The sequence below is a fragment of the Ictidomys tridecemlineatus genome, chromosome 5, assembly GCF_052094955.1.
Source record: "Ictidomys tridecemlineatus isolate mIctTri1 chromosome 5, mIctTri1.hap1, whole genome shotgun sequence".
Lineage (NCBI taxonomy): Eukaryota > Metazoa > Chordata > Mammalia > Rodentia > Sciuridae > Ictidomys > Ictidomys tridecemlineatus.
Genome location: NC_135481.1, coordinates 174,924,358 through 174,938,707, shown reverse-complemented (window position 1 = coordinate 174,938,707; position 14,350 = coordinate 174,924,358). Strand labels below are relative to the sequence as shown.

At 39.7% G+C, this 14,350-nt stretch overlaps 1 protein-coding gene across 1 annotated transcript in view; it reads right to left on the bottom strand.

Moving 5' to 3' along the window:
• The window catches only part of Csnk2a1 (casein kinase 2 alpha 1), a 52,877-nt gene extending 38,952 nt beyond the window's left edge, over positions 1–13,925 (bottom strand). The window contains exon 1 of the mRNA XM_005320565.5: positions 13,768–13,925. The gene's annotated coding sequence lies outside the window, so the exon portion shown is untranslated. The remainder of the gene's footprint in view (positions 1–13,767) is intronic.
• Positions 13,926–14,350: the final 425 nt, after the last annotated feature.

The window sequence follows — 14,350 nt, the reverse complement described above, 5'->3', positions numbered from 1 at the left end:
ACAAAGGAATTTGCTGAGAGCCATAACCCAGTTGGAATGACGCATGGCATTTTTGCCAAGTGGTTGAGAGGTGACCCCAGCAAGCCATTGAGATGATGATGGTTATGTTAAGCTGTGTATTCAATTGTATATTAGATCCCTGGGTCCGCCTGGCCTTTGGATCCCATTGGTTGGGAGCTCCCATTGGTTGGGAGCTCCCATTGGTTGAGGAAGCGTGGGAGGAAGGATTTCCGGAGGAGGGATTTCCGGTAGAAGTGTGGTGTGTCCCAGGAGAAGGCAGCGTGAGTGGCGTTCACGGGAGTGCAGGGAATAAAGGTGGTCCTGTTTTGAACCCAGAAGGCTGTGTGGCGGCTCGGTTATTTTGTGCCCAGCCAGACCATGGCAGGAATTAACACCCTCTCATTCCTTTACTGTCCAGGAGGTAGGTTACACAGAAGACAACCATTCTCCCTGCAGGTGATCAATATGTGGGTTAACGGAGTGGGTTGTATTAACTTGCCAAAGATAGAAAATAGGATGGTACTGGGGCAGCAAACAGTGAGCTAGCTTTCAAAGCTAAATATACCATATGAATCCCTATGTCAGTCCCAGACTCTTTAGACTTATCACCTTTAAACCAGCAAGCCCCAAATCTAGGCGTCTGGCCTCTTTCATTTTATCAGTGGTCCATTCCTTTTTATGGCTGAATCCTATATGGGTAAATCACATTTTGTTTATGAATAATGTTTATATTAACTATGTTTGTTTATAATAACTATGAATAATATTGCTATTAAATATTTGTGTAAGTTTTTCATGTTTTTAAAAAATCAATAACCTGTTCAGTTGAATTATATATTATTTTTAAATAAGTATTTTAAAAAGTAACAGTTTAGTTTATTTTTTAGTTTGTCAAAAGAAGGAAAGAAGGTGAAAGGTGGGGAGGTCTACCTTTCTAGGAATAATGAATTCTTCCCTCCTGCACTGACAAAAATCAGATCTGCTGAGATCTGCCTATTCAACAATAGGCATTTTTTTAAAAAACATATTTTGAAGACTAAACCTAGTGCCTCACACGTGCTAGCAAGTGCTCTATCATACAGCCACAACTCCAGCCCCTAACAACAGGCTCTTTTAAAACCCACCCACTGGAGATGCTGTTAGTAAACCTAGACAACTCTATTCATTTATCTTACTGGACTGATTCTTGAAGACACTTGAGCTTCAATCTTTGCTCTACACTATATATATATAAATTTATAAATAAATTTTTAAAAGTAATGAAAAGGTGAAACAATTGTCTGGACTACAAGATATGGCACTGAAAATGAAGTTCACCAATGAGATCAGAGGCCATAAACTCCCTGAAAATGTATACAAAGTGCATGTGCACATACATTTTGAGGAAAAATTTATTACAGGCTTAGAGGAATCTGTAAACCATTAAAAAAAAAAAAAGAATTACCCACTTAGACAAACAGGAAATGCACATTTTAATCAGCATTTGTGTGTGTGTGTGTTGCTAGGAATTAAACCTAGGGCCTTGCACATGCTAATCATGTGCTAAGCTACACCCCCAGGCAGGAAATGTACATTGTAAAAATCCATTTTAAAAGGTTAATTTGATGATATACATAAAATATTTTTAAAATTAAGTTGCTCAAAGTAAGTACATCTCATCCTTTCCCAAAGGAAGAAAAGACAAAGTAGCGTAGGTTTCAAGTTATATTCCAGTGCTAGACCCAAGCTTGATGAATGATTAACAAAATGTCAGCTTCAGGAAAGATACAGTGGCATTTAGAGTCAGGTGAGGACAAGTTTTACAGACGCTAACTTTATTTTGCCTCACAGTACTGCTTAAGAAAATACGAACTTGAGCTGGCCATAGTGATACACGCCTTTACAGGGATCTGGAATGCTGAGGCAGAAGGATCACAGGTTTTTTGTCTTTTTTTTTCTTTTTTTCTTGGTGGTTCTGGGGATTGAATCCAGGGCCTTGCATGTAAGGCAAGCACTCTACCAACTGAGCTATATCCCCAGATCACCGGATCACAAGTTTTGAGGCCAGCATGGCCAATTTAGTGAGACCCTGTCTCAAAATTAAACAATAAAAAGGAGTGGGGTGCAACTCAGTCATAGAGCACCCCTGGGTTCAAATCCCTCATCCAACAAAACAAAACAAACACTTGAATTTCTTCACAAGTGACCAACATTAAATCATTTAGTCTTAAAAAAAAATTCCTTGAATCATTTGTGAAAAACAGAATTATTTCAGAGTTAGAGAGATACCTGAAAATGGTCTTTTCTAAACCTGAAGCCAAGATTCAGATTAGTGATTCCTTGAATCTTAAAAACTGTTAAGACACCCGATTACTGAACCTTCTAAATCAGTGCTTTCAGCCTTTTAAAAAGGTCATGATATAGAGAAAAAAAATTACTGTTTGTATGGACACTGGAGTAAATGATCAAGAATACTCTGGATCTAGATCATGTGGCTACACTGTACCTCACACAAATGACCAGGTCTTAAAGGACCAGCATCTCATTTCATCTCAAACTCATTTAAAGTATACTGATTTATATAACTTGTGGAGATCCTAACCTGAATAGTCAAAACCATGCAGAAGAGGTTAAGAACACTATTTCATAATCACCTTTATTTCAACACACATGCAATCACCTTCTACACTTCCAAGTATAGTCCAGAAGGTCTGGAAGGTCACCAGCACAAAAACAAAACATCAATCACAAAGTAGACCTCCAAACCACAGCTTGTAAGTAAAAAGTAAATAAGATAATGTAGATAGTATAAAAGTAAATTGGATAAAACATGTGGGGCTAAAGATATAGCTCAGTTGGTAGAGTGCCTGCCTTGCATGCACAAAGCCCTGGGTTCAAACCCCAGCACTACAAAATAAATAAATAAACAAACCTTACAATAAAAAAATACATATGAGTAAATGAAGTTTTCCCCCTCCCACTTGATTTTTTTTATGGTACTGTGCATCAAACCCAGTGCCTCATGCACACCAGCCAAGCACTCTTATCATTGAGCTGCATCCCCAACCCTTACTTTATTTTATTGGCGGGTACAGGGGATTTAGTCCAAAGGCGCTTTACCACTGAGCTACATCCCTAGCCCTTTTTATTTTTTGAGACAGGGTCTCCCTACATTGCTTAAGACCTCACTAAATTGCTGAGGCTGGTCTCAAACTTGTGATCCTTCTGTCTCAGCCTCCCAAGTTGCTGGGATTACAGGTGTGTGCCACAGCACCTGGCCACGATCCTTATTTTCAAATTCTATTTCGAGATAGGGTTCCACTAAGTTGCCCAGGCTGGCTTGAATTTGCAATCTTCCTGACTCAGACTCCAGAGTTGCAGGCCACCTTGCCAGATATGCTCCTCCAATTAATAACGATTCTCTTTTCCTGTCTTAATTTAAGCTGAGATGTTTAATGCTATCGGTAATCATGGCCAATAGCATTTTCCCTCACATATCAAACTAATGCCATGTAAAGAGAAAAGTTTTGCTTTGGTTTATAAATTGAGAATAAAAATATATCTCCAAAGGTTAATAACTAGCTCCCTGACAATTTCCTGACTTTTTTAGCCTTCAAATTCCAAGACTGCAGGCGCACACTGAATTAAGAAAACAACCTGTTCAAAGTCAAGATAATAATGTTTTTTCCCCCATGGTTTATTAAGCTCTTTGAAATCTGGAATATAAATATCCATAATAAATCCTGAATTTATGACATTTCTGCTTATGTGAACCTGCAGGATATTTAACTTTTAAGAGATTATGATCCTTCATATCACTGGGGCTTCTATTTTTATTCCTACCTATTAAGTATACAAAAGTATTATTTTAAAAGCCAATACATACAATATTTCTAATATAAACCAAGAGGTAAGGCAAAACAAAAAACGTTAAGTGTCTGGGCTCTCTGTGTGAAAATTTCATTTCTCTACTTTTAAGTCAAAAGGATCAAAGTATCGATGTTACATAGATGACACAGCAACAATGGAAGGTTTTCCAATGAAGTGAGGCATTACCAAGCAGTTTGATTTGGTTAACACAGTTCTATCCTAAAATTTGAAGTTAGTGTTGTCTTCTATAATACAAAATATAATAAATAACAGAAATCATCATCTGCATACTGTACCTTTTGATCAGGCAACACAAGCAAAAAAAGTCATAATGTGAAACTATTCCAATGGAACCAAAAGATGGAAAACTTTCAGACCTAGAGTAATCAAAAGCGTAATCCAGGATTTGTCTTTAATAATTACTGCTACCATATGAATGACCCTTACAACCAGATGAGAGGCATACTTCCATTCTATTTTTTATTTTTTGGAGATACTGGGGATTCAACTTAGGGGCACTCGACCACTGAGGCACATCCCCAGCCTTATTTGGTACTTTATATAGAGACAGGGTCTCACTGAGTTGCTTAGCTCCTCACTTTTGCTGAGGCTGGCTTTGTACTAGAGATCCTCCTCCTCAGCCTCTTGATGTGCTGGGATTACAGATGAGTGTCACTGCACACAGCACATACTTACATTTTAGAAGTCAACAAGTTCAAAAGCTGAAAAAACCTGCCCCAAATCACAGGATCACTAACCGATGATGCGAGATTTGAACCTAGGTCGATTTTGAACTCAAGACCCAAACAGGTTCTTTCTACTAAATCCAACACTATAAGCTGGTCACCAGGCCACAGTTGTATAAAATAAAAGATGGAAAAGCTTTTCTGTGTGACTGCCAAGGGGGACGGGGAAAGAGGGCACAAGATATGCCCTCCCCATACTAGCTAGGTGGCAGGATCTATGGGCCTTGGTGTTGACTTCTTAAGGTGTAACAAATCCTGTGAGTTTTTAAGATGTATGAAAGTCATCCTGGTAAAAGTTTCCCAAAAACTGTCAGAGATAGGTTGTGAGGAAAAAAAAAAAAAAAAACACTACATGTAGCAAGAGCATATAAGTAGCTACAAGTATACGGTGAAGTCCTTAGTTGCAGTTTCTGAAAATTCTTCATGGCCTTAAGTGTGGCATGCAACATTTTGGAAGGAAAAATGAACTGGTCAGGCACAGATAAATACAAGCAAATGATGAAAACATTTTATTTGATAGTGATAATCTCACAATAAATTATATACAAAAATGTACTTTTGAATACTTACTATTTTAAATGCCAGACAATAAAGTCTGTTTTATTTTTTTAAAAAAGGATGGGAGAACAACTCCAGTACAAATGGTCATTTATAGTTATTCAATATGATCATAAATACACACTTTATAAGTACTAATAAAGGTAAATTCCTGGGGCTGGGGATGTGGCTCAAGCGGTAGTGCGCTTGCCTGGCATGCACAGGGTGCTGGGTTCAATCCTCAGCACCACATACAAATAAAATAAAAAAGATGTTGTGTCCACTGAAAACTAAAAAATAAATATTTAAAAAAAAAAAAAAAAAAAAAAAAAAAAAAAAAGGTAAATTCCTACTCCAAGGAATTTATAACTTAAAAATACAGAGCAAGGCTAAGATTGTGGCACATGCTTAGCAGAGTCCCTGGGTTTAATCACCACTACCAAACACTACCAAAACAAACAAACACACACACACACACACACACACACACACACACGAAAAAAAAAATGACAGTAACCAGAGCAAACTAAACTAAGTGGATTATCTGAATGAGCAGGACTTAGAGAAGATGTTAATGCAGGAAGAAGTCCTCCTGCAAACATATCCCTATCACATGATATTCAAACAATTCCCAAATCACACTAAAGTACTACAGAAAATAATTTCTGACCCCACATCTATAGAGCAAACCTAGAACTTAATCCTGAATTTGAGACAAAAACTTGTCTATTTAGAATCAAGAGGATCCTAGACTCATCAAGACAATATACCCTCTGGCAATATACACAGTACCTGAGTAACTAAAGCAATCTACACTGGTCATTGAATTACATACAGATCCACCCCTAATCAGCAATTAAGTACCTCACCCACCTAGCAGGCCACACCAGAAACAGGAAGTACAAGTCAAAAGTCTCATTAAAACTAAGAATGCTTGGCAGCAGAAAATGAAAATAAAGAGCAGCCTCAGCAATAAACACAGTGTCTTCATTGACAGGGAAGGGAAAGAACAAATACTAATTGGGTCAGGCATTTTATAAATTATCTCCTTTAATCCTCACAGTAATCCTGAGATGATAATATTAGATGGTGCTTTTATTATTAATCTTCATTAAGAATCCTGAGGTAGGAAATACTAAACCCCATTTTACAGATGAAGAAACTGAATATAAATTACTGAGGCAGAGATGAGAAACCACGCTTGAGAGGTTAAGTGAGCTTCCCCCAACTCCGGAATCTTTCCTACTATCCCGCTGCCTTCTACCACTCGCTGGCCATCTCAACTAATTCCTGATCCCATTCCCACCCTCACCCCTTCATTTCTGTAGCTGTTTTAGAAAGTATAGCTAAGACACAAAGTAAATAGTTGTTTTCATTGAGATAACACCTTCAAATGTTACTAGGTGGTGGCATAATATATCTGACAAAATGTCAACTGTGAGTTTGAGGGCAGGGACAATCTGGAGATCTTTTGCACAGTACCTGCAAGAAATGTAGCAGGCATTTAGGACCTGCTGAATGAATATCTTTTGACTGGTTATAAATCCAATAGCCAACAATGGCTATTTTGTACTTTCTGACAACGACACAATTTGTTTTTAGAAAATAATTTACCCATTCATTTATAACAGGGTGGTTTTCTTAAAATTTAGAACATTAGAGAGATAGCTAAATTGAGAAATGCCCATTAGAACATTAGTCATAACTTCAGAAAAATTCCAAGTGTTCACTATTCCAAGCAATCTAAAATGTTTCAGGTAATAAAAATCTTGTCAGAAAAACCAATAAGAGCAGAAAGTGTAAAAAGAACAGCCAATATAAAGGGCATTTAAAATGATAAACATTCAAAATTATAAAGATTAACCTAATCCTGGTTATTTAAACACAAAACCCTCATTTTAGATAACATTTTCTATGCAAGACAATATTATCATCACTAATGTTTTTTTTAAAAAAAGCTTTCCCATGATAGCAACTATTGCTAAGTAGGTTTTTTTATGTCTAAGGCTAAAGACACAGTATTTGTAGGACCCAGAAAATGCCACTCCTAGCTTTATTTTGTAATACTGTGAATTATTTTACCCTAAACTTTTAAAAGGCTCAATCCTTGATTCCCATTAAAAGGAGAAAAAAAAAAAGATATAATACATGTGACTGTGTGTATACTAAGTCTGCTGAATTCTACTCTGAAGCACACAAAAAGCACACACAAGAAAACTACCCATTGTCTTTAACCCAAGGCAAATATATCCTTTGTTACAATGACAGCAGCCACTTTTCCTTAATAATCCTAGAGGAATTTCTTCATTTGAAAAGCTGGCTGGCCTAGATTTCTATTAAAAAATAACTAAATTATATGCTACTTTTGAAATTATTCATCTTAGGAGCCCAAAGAAATTTAGATGTAAGAACACAATAATACTCCTACGAAACAAACTTGGCCCAGGTCACCCAGTAAACTGTGACAGACCAAGGATCAAATCCAGTTTCTCATTAAATCAAATATTATAAGCATTATTTATTATTACCTGAAAATGCAAAGCCCTTACTTCATTCAATGGTAAATCACATCAGTTTCTGAACTCATACAAATTGTAATATTTATGAAAAAATTGCTATACAGTTGTCAAAACAGCTATCATAAATGTTATAAACAGTTAATATTTTGAAGACACTTATGTGTTAGGTAACATATTAAATGTGTTATATATATATTATCTCCATTAATCCTTACAATGACCCTATTAAGAAAAAGACAGAGAAAGTAACTAGTCTTAAGTAATGCTTTTGAAAAGTGAACCAGGCATGGTAGTGCATGCCTATAATCTCATTTCCTCCATTTAATTAACAGGATACTATTAAAGAACAAAAACAAAAGATTTTTCTTAAAAGAAACTCAATCAGGCATGGTGGTATGTGCCTATAATCCCAGCAACTGAGCAGTCTATAGGAGGACAGCAAGTTCTAGGCCAGCCTAAGCAATTTAGCAAGACCCTCAGCAACTTAGAACTCCGATTCAAAATAAAATGGCCTGGGGATGTAGCTCAGTGGTAAAGCATCCCCACATTCAATCCCCAGTGCGAAAAATTAAATAGGACAAAAAAATCTAGAAGCTCCATTATGTAGTTATGCTTCCTAAATCTGACTTTTAACCCCAAATGACAGTGATAGGGAGAAAAGGTCTTACAACATCAATCTGGGGTAGGGTGGAAGATACAACATATAGATCAATGTGTAACTGGTTATTAATTCTTAAAAAACATATTACCCATTTCCATGTCCTCTGAAAATGCATCATTAGGTCATATAAACCTACTATTTAACCAAGTAACAAAATTTAAGGAAGTAATTATGCTGTTTAGACAATAAGTTTATTATAGACATGGAAAAATTACCAATTTATAAAAATCCTACCAAAATGGGCCAGAGTTCTAGAATCTATATTTACCAATCTAGTCATCTATTTCCTTCAAACTGAATCTAGTAATGGAATATTTAAACATTCAGGAAGAGGCCTTACTCAACACCATTTTTCTGTGAAGTCTTTTTTTTTTTTTTTTGTGGTTCTGGGGAGTGAATTCAGAGGCATTTAACCACTAAGCCACATCCCCAGTTCCCCCCCTACAATTTTTTTTTTTTTTTGAGTCGGGGCCATGCTAAGTTGCTGAGGCTGGTGTTTAACTTGGGATACTCCTGCCTCAGCCTCATGCACTGCTGGCATTATACTCTGTGAAGACTTTCAGACCAAAGTGCTCTGGATTCTAAAATAAAACCCTGCATTAGCTTTTTTACCCGTTTTGGTGGTAGCAGAGACTGAACCCTAGACTGAATCCTAGGGCAGTCTATCACTGAGTTACATCCCTAGATCTTTTTGAGACAGGATATTGCTAAACTGCTGAAGCTACCTTCAATTTGTTGTCTTCAGCTTTCAGAATTGCTGGGATTACAGGTATGCACACCATGCCTGGCCCTGTATTAGTTTTCTATTGTTGCTGTAACAAATTACCACAAACAAAACAATGCAAATTTATTTTCTCAGTTTCTAGAACCAGAGTTAGGTGGGCTTAGGTGGGTTCTCTGTTTAGGGTTCTGAAAGCCCCAAAACCAGGGTTTTCACCAGTTATATTCATCATTGGACACTCTGTCCTGCTCATTCAGGTTGTTGGCTGAATTTAGTTCCTTGTGGTTGAAGGACTGAGGTCCCCATTTCTCTGCAGCTGTCAAATGGGACTGACCTTTGCTACTAGAGACTGCTGCATTTTGTATACTTTTCATGTAGCCCCCTCCAACAAGGGCAGGTTGAATCTTCCTCATGCTTCAAATGTCTAACTTCTGTCTATTTCTCTGACTCCAGCTAGAAAAAGTTATCTGCTTTTAAGAGTTCATGTGATTAGACTAGACCCACACTAAGAAAATCCAAGATAATCTTCCAATTTTATGATCCTTAAGCTTAAAGGTCCCATAAAGTTCCTTCTGCTACATAACATGCTCAGATTCCAGAGATTAAAACAGACAAAGGGATGGGAGTTAGTGTGGAGGGCATAATGCCTACCACCATCTCCCCTCTGACATCCAAAGATTCAAATCTCTCCCAAATGCAATACATTCATCCCATCCCAAGCTTCCCAAAGGTCTCATATATCACTACAGCATCAACTCAAAGTCCCAAAATCTCATCTAAAGCTTATCAATTCAGACAGACCCAATTCTCATCCTTTAATTCAGGTATAGGACATTCTGTATAAGCACAATTCCTGGGCCATTATTTTTTTTAAAAGATTATCTATTTCCAACATACTATAATGAGACAGGTATAGAATAACTTCACAGGCATTTTATTTCAACTGAAGAAAATTTAAGGGGAAAGAGAGCCACACATTCAAAGTCATTTTCAGAGCTGGGTTGTAGCTCAATGGTGGAACACTTGCCTTGTACATGTAAGACATTGGGTTCAATCCTCAGCACCACATAAAAATAAATAAAAATACAGGTATTGTGTCCATCTACAATAAAACATTAAAGAAAACTGGCAAAGTCATTTTAAAATTCATTCTATTTTATATCCTGGGAAAAATCCTCTGAGCCTTTTAGCTCCGCCCCTCTGGGCTCCTGGTTCCACCTCTGAGTCACCCTTCTTTTTTTATGAAAAAGCAGCACATTCACGTGGAAGTATGTGAATAGTTTTCTCCACTTTCTTCCTGTCAGAATTTGGGAGGGGTCTACCAATCCTATTTAATTTCCATCTCTTTTTTGATTGAAGACAGCTTTGTTTCTGCTGGCATAAAATTATCAAGAATCTAGGGGGCTTTACATGAATTTCACAAGGTTCACTCTCTTAGACATCCACAAATAAACCTGCACCTTCAATATTCTGCTCGACAATCTTCTCAGCTATATATCTGGTTTATTTCTAACAAATTATGTCTTCCGTATAACCACAGGATACAATTTTACTAAGCTTATTTGCCACTATGTAAATACAAAGGACTGCCTTTCTGCCAGTTTCCAACAACAGGTACCTCACTTCTATTTGAGCCCTCACCAGCAGTCATTAACATTCAAATTACTACCAACAGTCTGTTCTAAGTCTTTTCTACCATGATCCTCAAAATTCTTCCAGACTTCACCCACAGTCAACTTCACTTTTAGGTAATAGTACCCCATTCCCAATAACAAAAATCTATACTAGTGTGCTATTATTTCTATAACAAATTATCCCAAAGGTAGTGATTTAAAATCTCACAATTTTATTAATTCACATATTTTGCAGGTTGTAAATTGGGTAGGTTTCTCTAGATCTTTTGCTTAGAGTTCTGAGGCCAAAATCAAGGTGTATGCAAAGCTGTTCCTTGCTGGAAACTCTGGGGAATACACTTCTCACTTCATTAAGTTGTTGGCCGAATTCAGTTCCCAGGGTTGTAGGACTGAGGTCTCCATTTCCTCACTGGCTGATACTAGGGGCTGCCCACATTCCTTCTTATGCTTTCCACGTGACTCTATCTAACAATAGCAAATACAGTTCCTCTCATGCTTTAAATTTCTGGTTTTCCCTTATGTTTGTCTGATCCAGCTGGAGAAAGTTCTTTGAGCCTTAAAGGATTCATGTGATTAGACAGGGCCTACCCAGAAAATCCAGAATAATATCCCTATTTTAAGATTCTCATTTGTTTATTTTTGCAGTACTGGGGAGTGAACCTCTTCACACATGCCAGGCAAGTGCTCTACCACTGAGTTACAATCTCAGGCCCAATCCCACTTTTTAAAAATTTTGATACAGGGCCTCACAAAGTTGCCCAGGCTGATCTTGAACTTGCAATCCACTTGACTCAGACTGCACAGTAGTTGGTACTACAGGTATGTGCCACCACTGGGAGGTCCTATTAAGATTCTTAACTTTAGTTACATTTTCAAAGCCCTTTCTGCCTTGTAACATAACTTATTTACAGATTCTGGGGATTAAAGTATGGACATCGTGCAGGGTGAGGGTGTCATTTCTGCCAACTATAAACCGAAACCCGATGTAAGTCTTTAAACTCACTTTCTAAAGAAAATCTCAGGGCTGGGGATATGGTTCAGTGGCGGTGCATTTGTCTAGCATGAATAAAGCCCAGGGTTTGAACCCCAGCACCACAAAACAAAATACCCTTTTAAGCATATGTGATGTAAAGGTATACATTTAAAGATATTTAAATAAAAGCGAAGTCTCATCCTGGAAGAGTGTGTTTGTGTGTGTGCGTGCGTGTAAGCAACAGGAAAACTAAAAGCACCTTGTGGAAAAGAAGTTGCACCTGTTTCATCCTGGAACAGCATGGCAGTCCCACAATAATTCAGAAACTGACCCATGTTCTCCCTTAAATATGTACTCTGCTTTTCTTGTTCTCCATTTAAAAATTAATTAATTAATTAATTAGGCATATGTGCTTTGTTGTTCTAGTTTTTTTTTCCCAAATATTTATTTTTTAGCTTTAGGTGGACACAATATCTTTATTTTTATGTGGCACTGAGGATGGAACCCAGTGCCTCATGCATGCCAGGCAAGCGTGCTACCACTTGAGCCATATCCCCAGCCCTGTTGTTCTAGTTTTTAAAGAAAAGTTGTCATGAGGTAACTGAACTCTGTAACCAAATGATAAAACCAATCTAAATAAACATCCAATCTTCTTTCTTCAAATCACATACCCTCCTCCAATAACTAATGAAAGTCAAATATCTCTAAGTCATAGAAGGACAAACCTGCTCTGTAAGACTTAAGCAGGTGAACTTTTCCAAAGGATATGGAAAAGAACTAGTATTGGTCCTGGAACTTCAGCCCCAAGTCTATGAAGCCAGTTAGGTCAACTGATTCACAGTAACTACAAAGACAGTTTCTGAAGTCAGATTGTTGAATAAACTTTATCTAGACAGGAGACACCCCAAATATACCAGGTATGCCCTTTAATAACAGTGTCCAGTAAGAACTGTTGAGTGCTTATTGCCTTCCAGGCACTGTGGTAAGCACTTGATACAAATTATCTAATTTATTTCCTTGCCATAATTTGAGCTAGGATGTATCATCCACATTTCATAGACAGGAAAACTAAGGCTTATAGAGGCCCTGATATTTGGAAACTAGGAAGTCTAGTTCTTAAGCACTGGCCTATACTGCACTCCTTAAATGGAATGAGGTCTTCAGCTCTTGGGGAAAAAAAAAAATCTTCCCTTCCTAATTTTATTTTCATTTCCTCCCCCCAAGTCCCTTTCTCATACAATTTAGCACTTAAAAGGTAATCAAGTCTTCCCAAATAACTTGTCACCTCCTTTTCAGAACCTTTTCCCTTGCCACAAAAGCAAAAGCCACAAAGCAATTCCCCTGACTCTTGACTTTGCTTCCCCAAAACAAACTACAGAAGCTCCACCCATCACCTGCCTAGCCTAGATATGGTCCAACACTGCAATAATCAAGAAACAAAATTTAAAAGTCCTACTGACTCAAAAGGTCACCAACACAGGTAACTCTTAACCAACCCTTCGTTCGACATACCTCTCCTTTCCCCCCAGGCTGGCAGGTAGCCCTTAACCCCAACTCCAGCCGTTCTGCTCCACTTCACGGCTCCATCTCCCTTTCTCCCCAGCAAGCCCGCCCAGGGACCCCTTCACCTCGCACCCAGTTTGCAGGTGGGAAGCTCAGCTCCACCCAGAGGGACCCTAGGAAGGCCCTAACTCCAGCTGCCCCTCTCCCCGGAGGCTTCACGCCACCCTACCCAGCAGGCACCACTCCCTCGACACCCTCCCCTACCATCCCCCCGTGGCCCCACCCCTCAAGCTCCCTTCCCCCCCGCGACCCCACCTCCAAGTTGCCCCCTAGCCTCCGCCCAGTCCAGCACCCCTCTCTTGCAAAAACTGGAGTCCGACAACGATTTCCCACCCTCACATCCGCCTCTGAGTCCAAGCCTCGCTTTCCAGCCCTGGGGGTGGCCCCGGGCCTCCCCTATAGACTGCAGGGGCCTCGGCTGGTGTGTGTGGGGAGGGGGGGCAGGGGAAGGCGACGGGGCTACTCGGGAGTCCGCTGGAAGCGTGGGAGGCGGCCGCGCCCGGCTGCCCCATCCTAGGCCCACCCCCAACCCCCAACGACCTAGCCTGGTGGCTCCCGCGGTACCTGTGGTGGAAGCGGCAGCGGGAGCGGCCGCTCTCCCCTCTCCTCACACAGACAATATGGCGGCGGCGGAGGAGGAGACACACGGCTCGGCCGCCAGCCGCAGGGACCAGAGCGAGGCTGCAGCCTCCGCTGCCGGAAGCGGAAGCCCCCTCCTGCCGGGAGGCGGGGCAGGACCGCTTCCGACTCCGCCCTCAATGGAATCCGGCTGAGTGCGGCCATGCTGGGCTGTCCTATTGTGTTCCTGGGGGTGCCGTTCCAGACTGAGGCGCAAAATGGGATGAATTCTCGGTGTAACTCATAATAACTAGCTTCCAATGACTAGACGCATTTTGTTTCAGTATCCATACTAAATGACGAGAGAGAGGAGCACGAATTTCCCACTCCGTGTGCGATTGGTCTGTTCCCAGTGAAGATGGCGGTCCCCAGGTTTCGTTCACTTTGCCCAGCCGGCGAGTCCCACCAGCCTACGAGTCGCCCCTCCTTTCTGGAAAAGAATCCTGCGCGATCTGCAGAGCTGGAGAACGAAGCATCCTGGGAGCTGAAGTCTCCTGCTCCGACCTCACGTCTAGGATTAGGGTTCCAG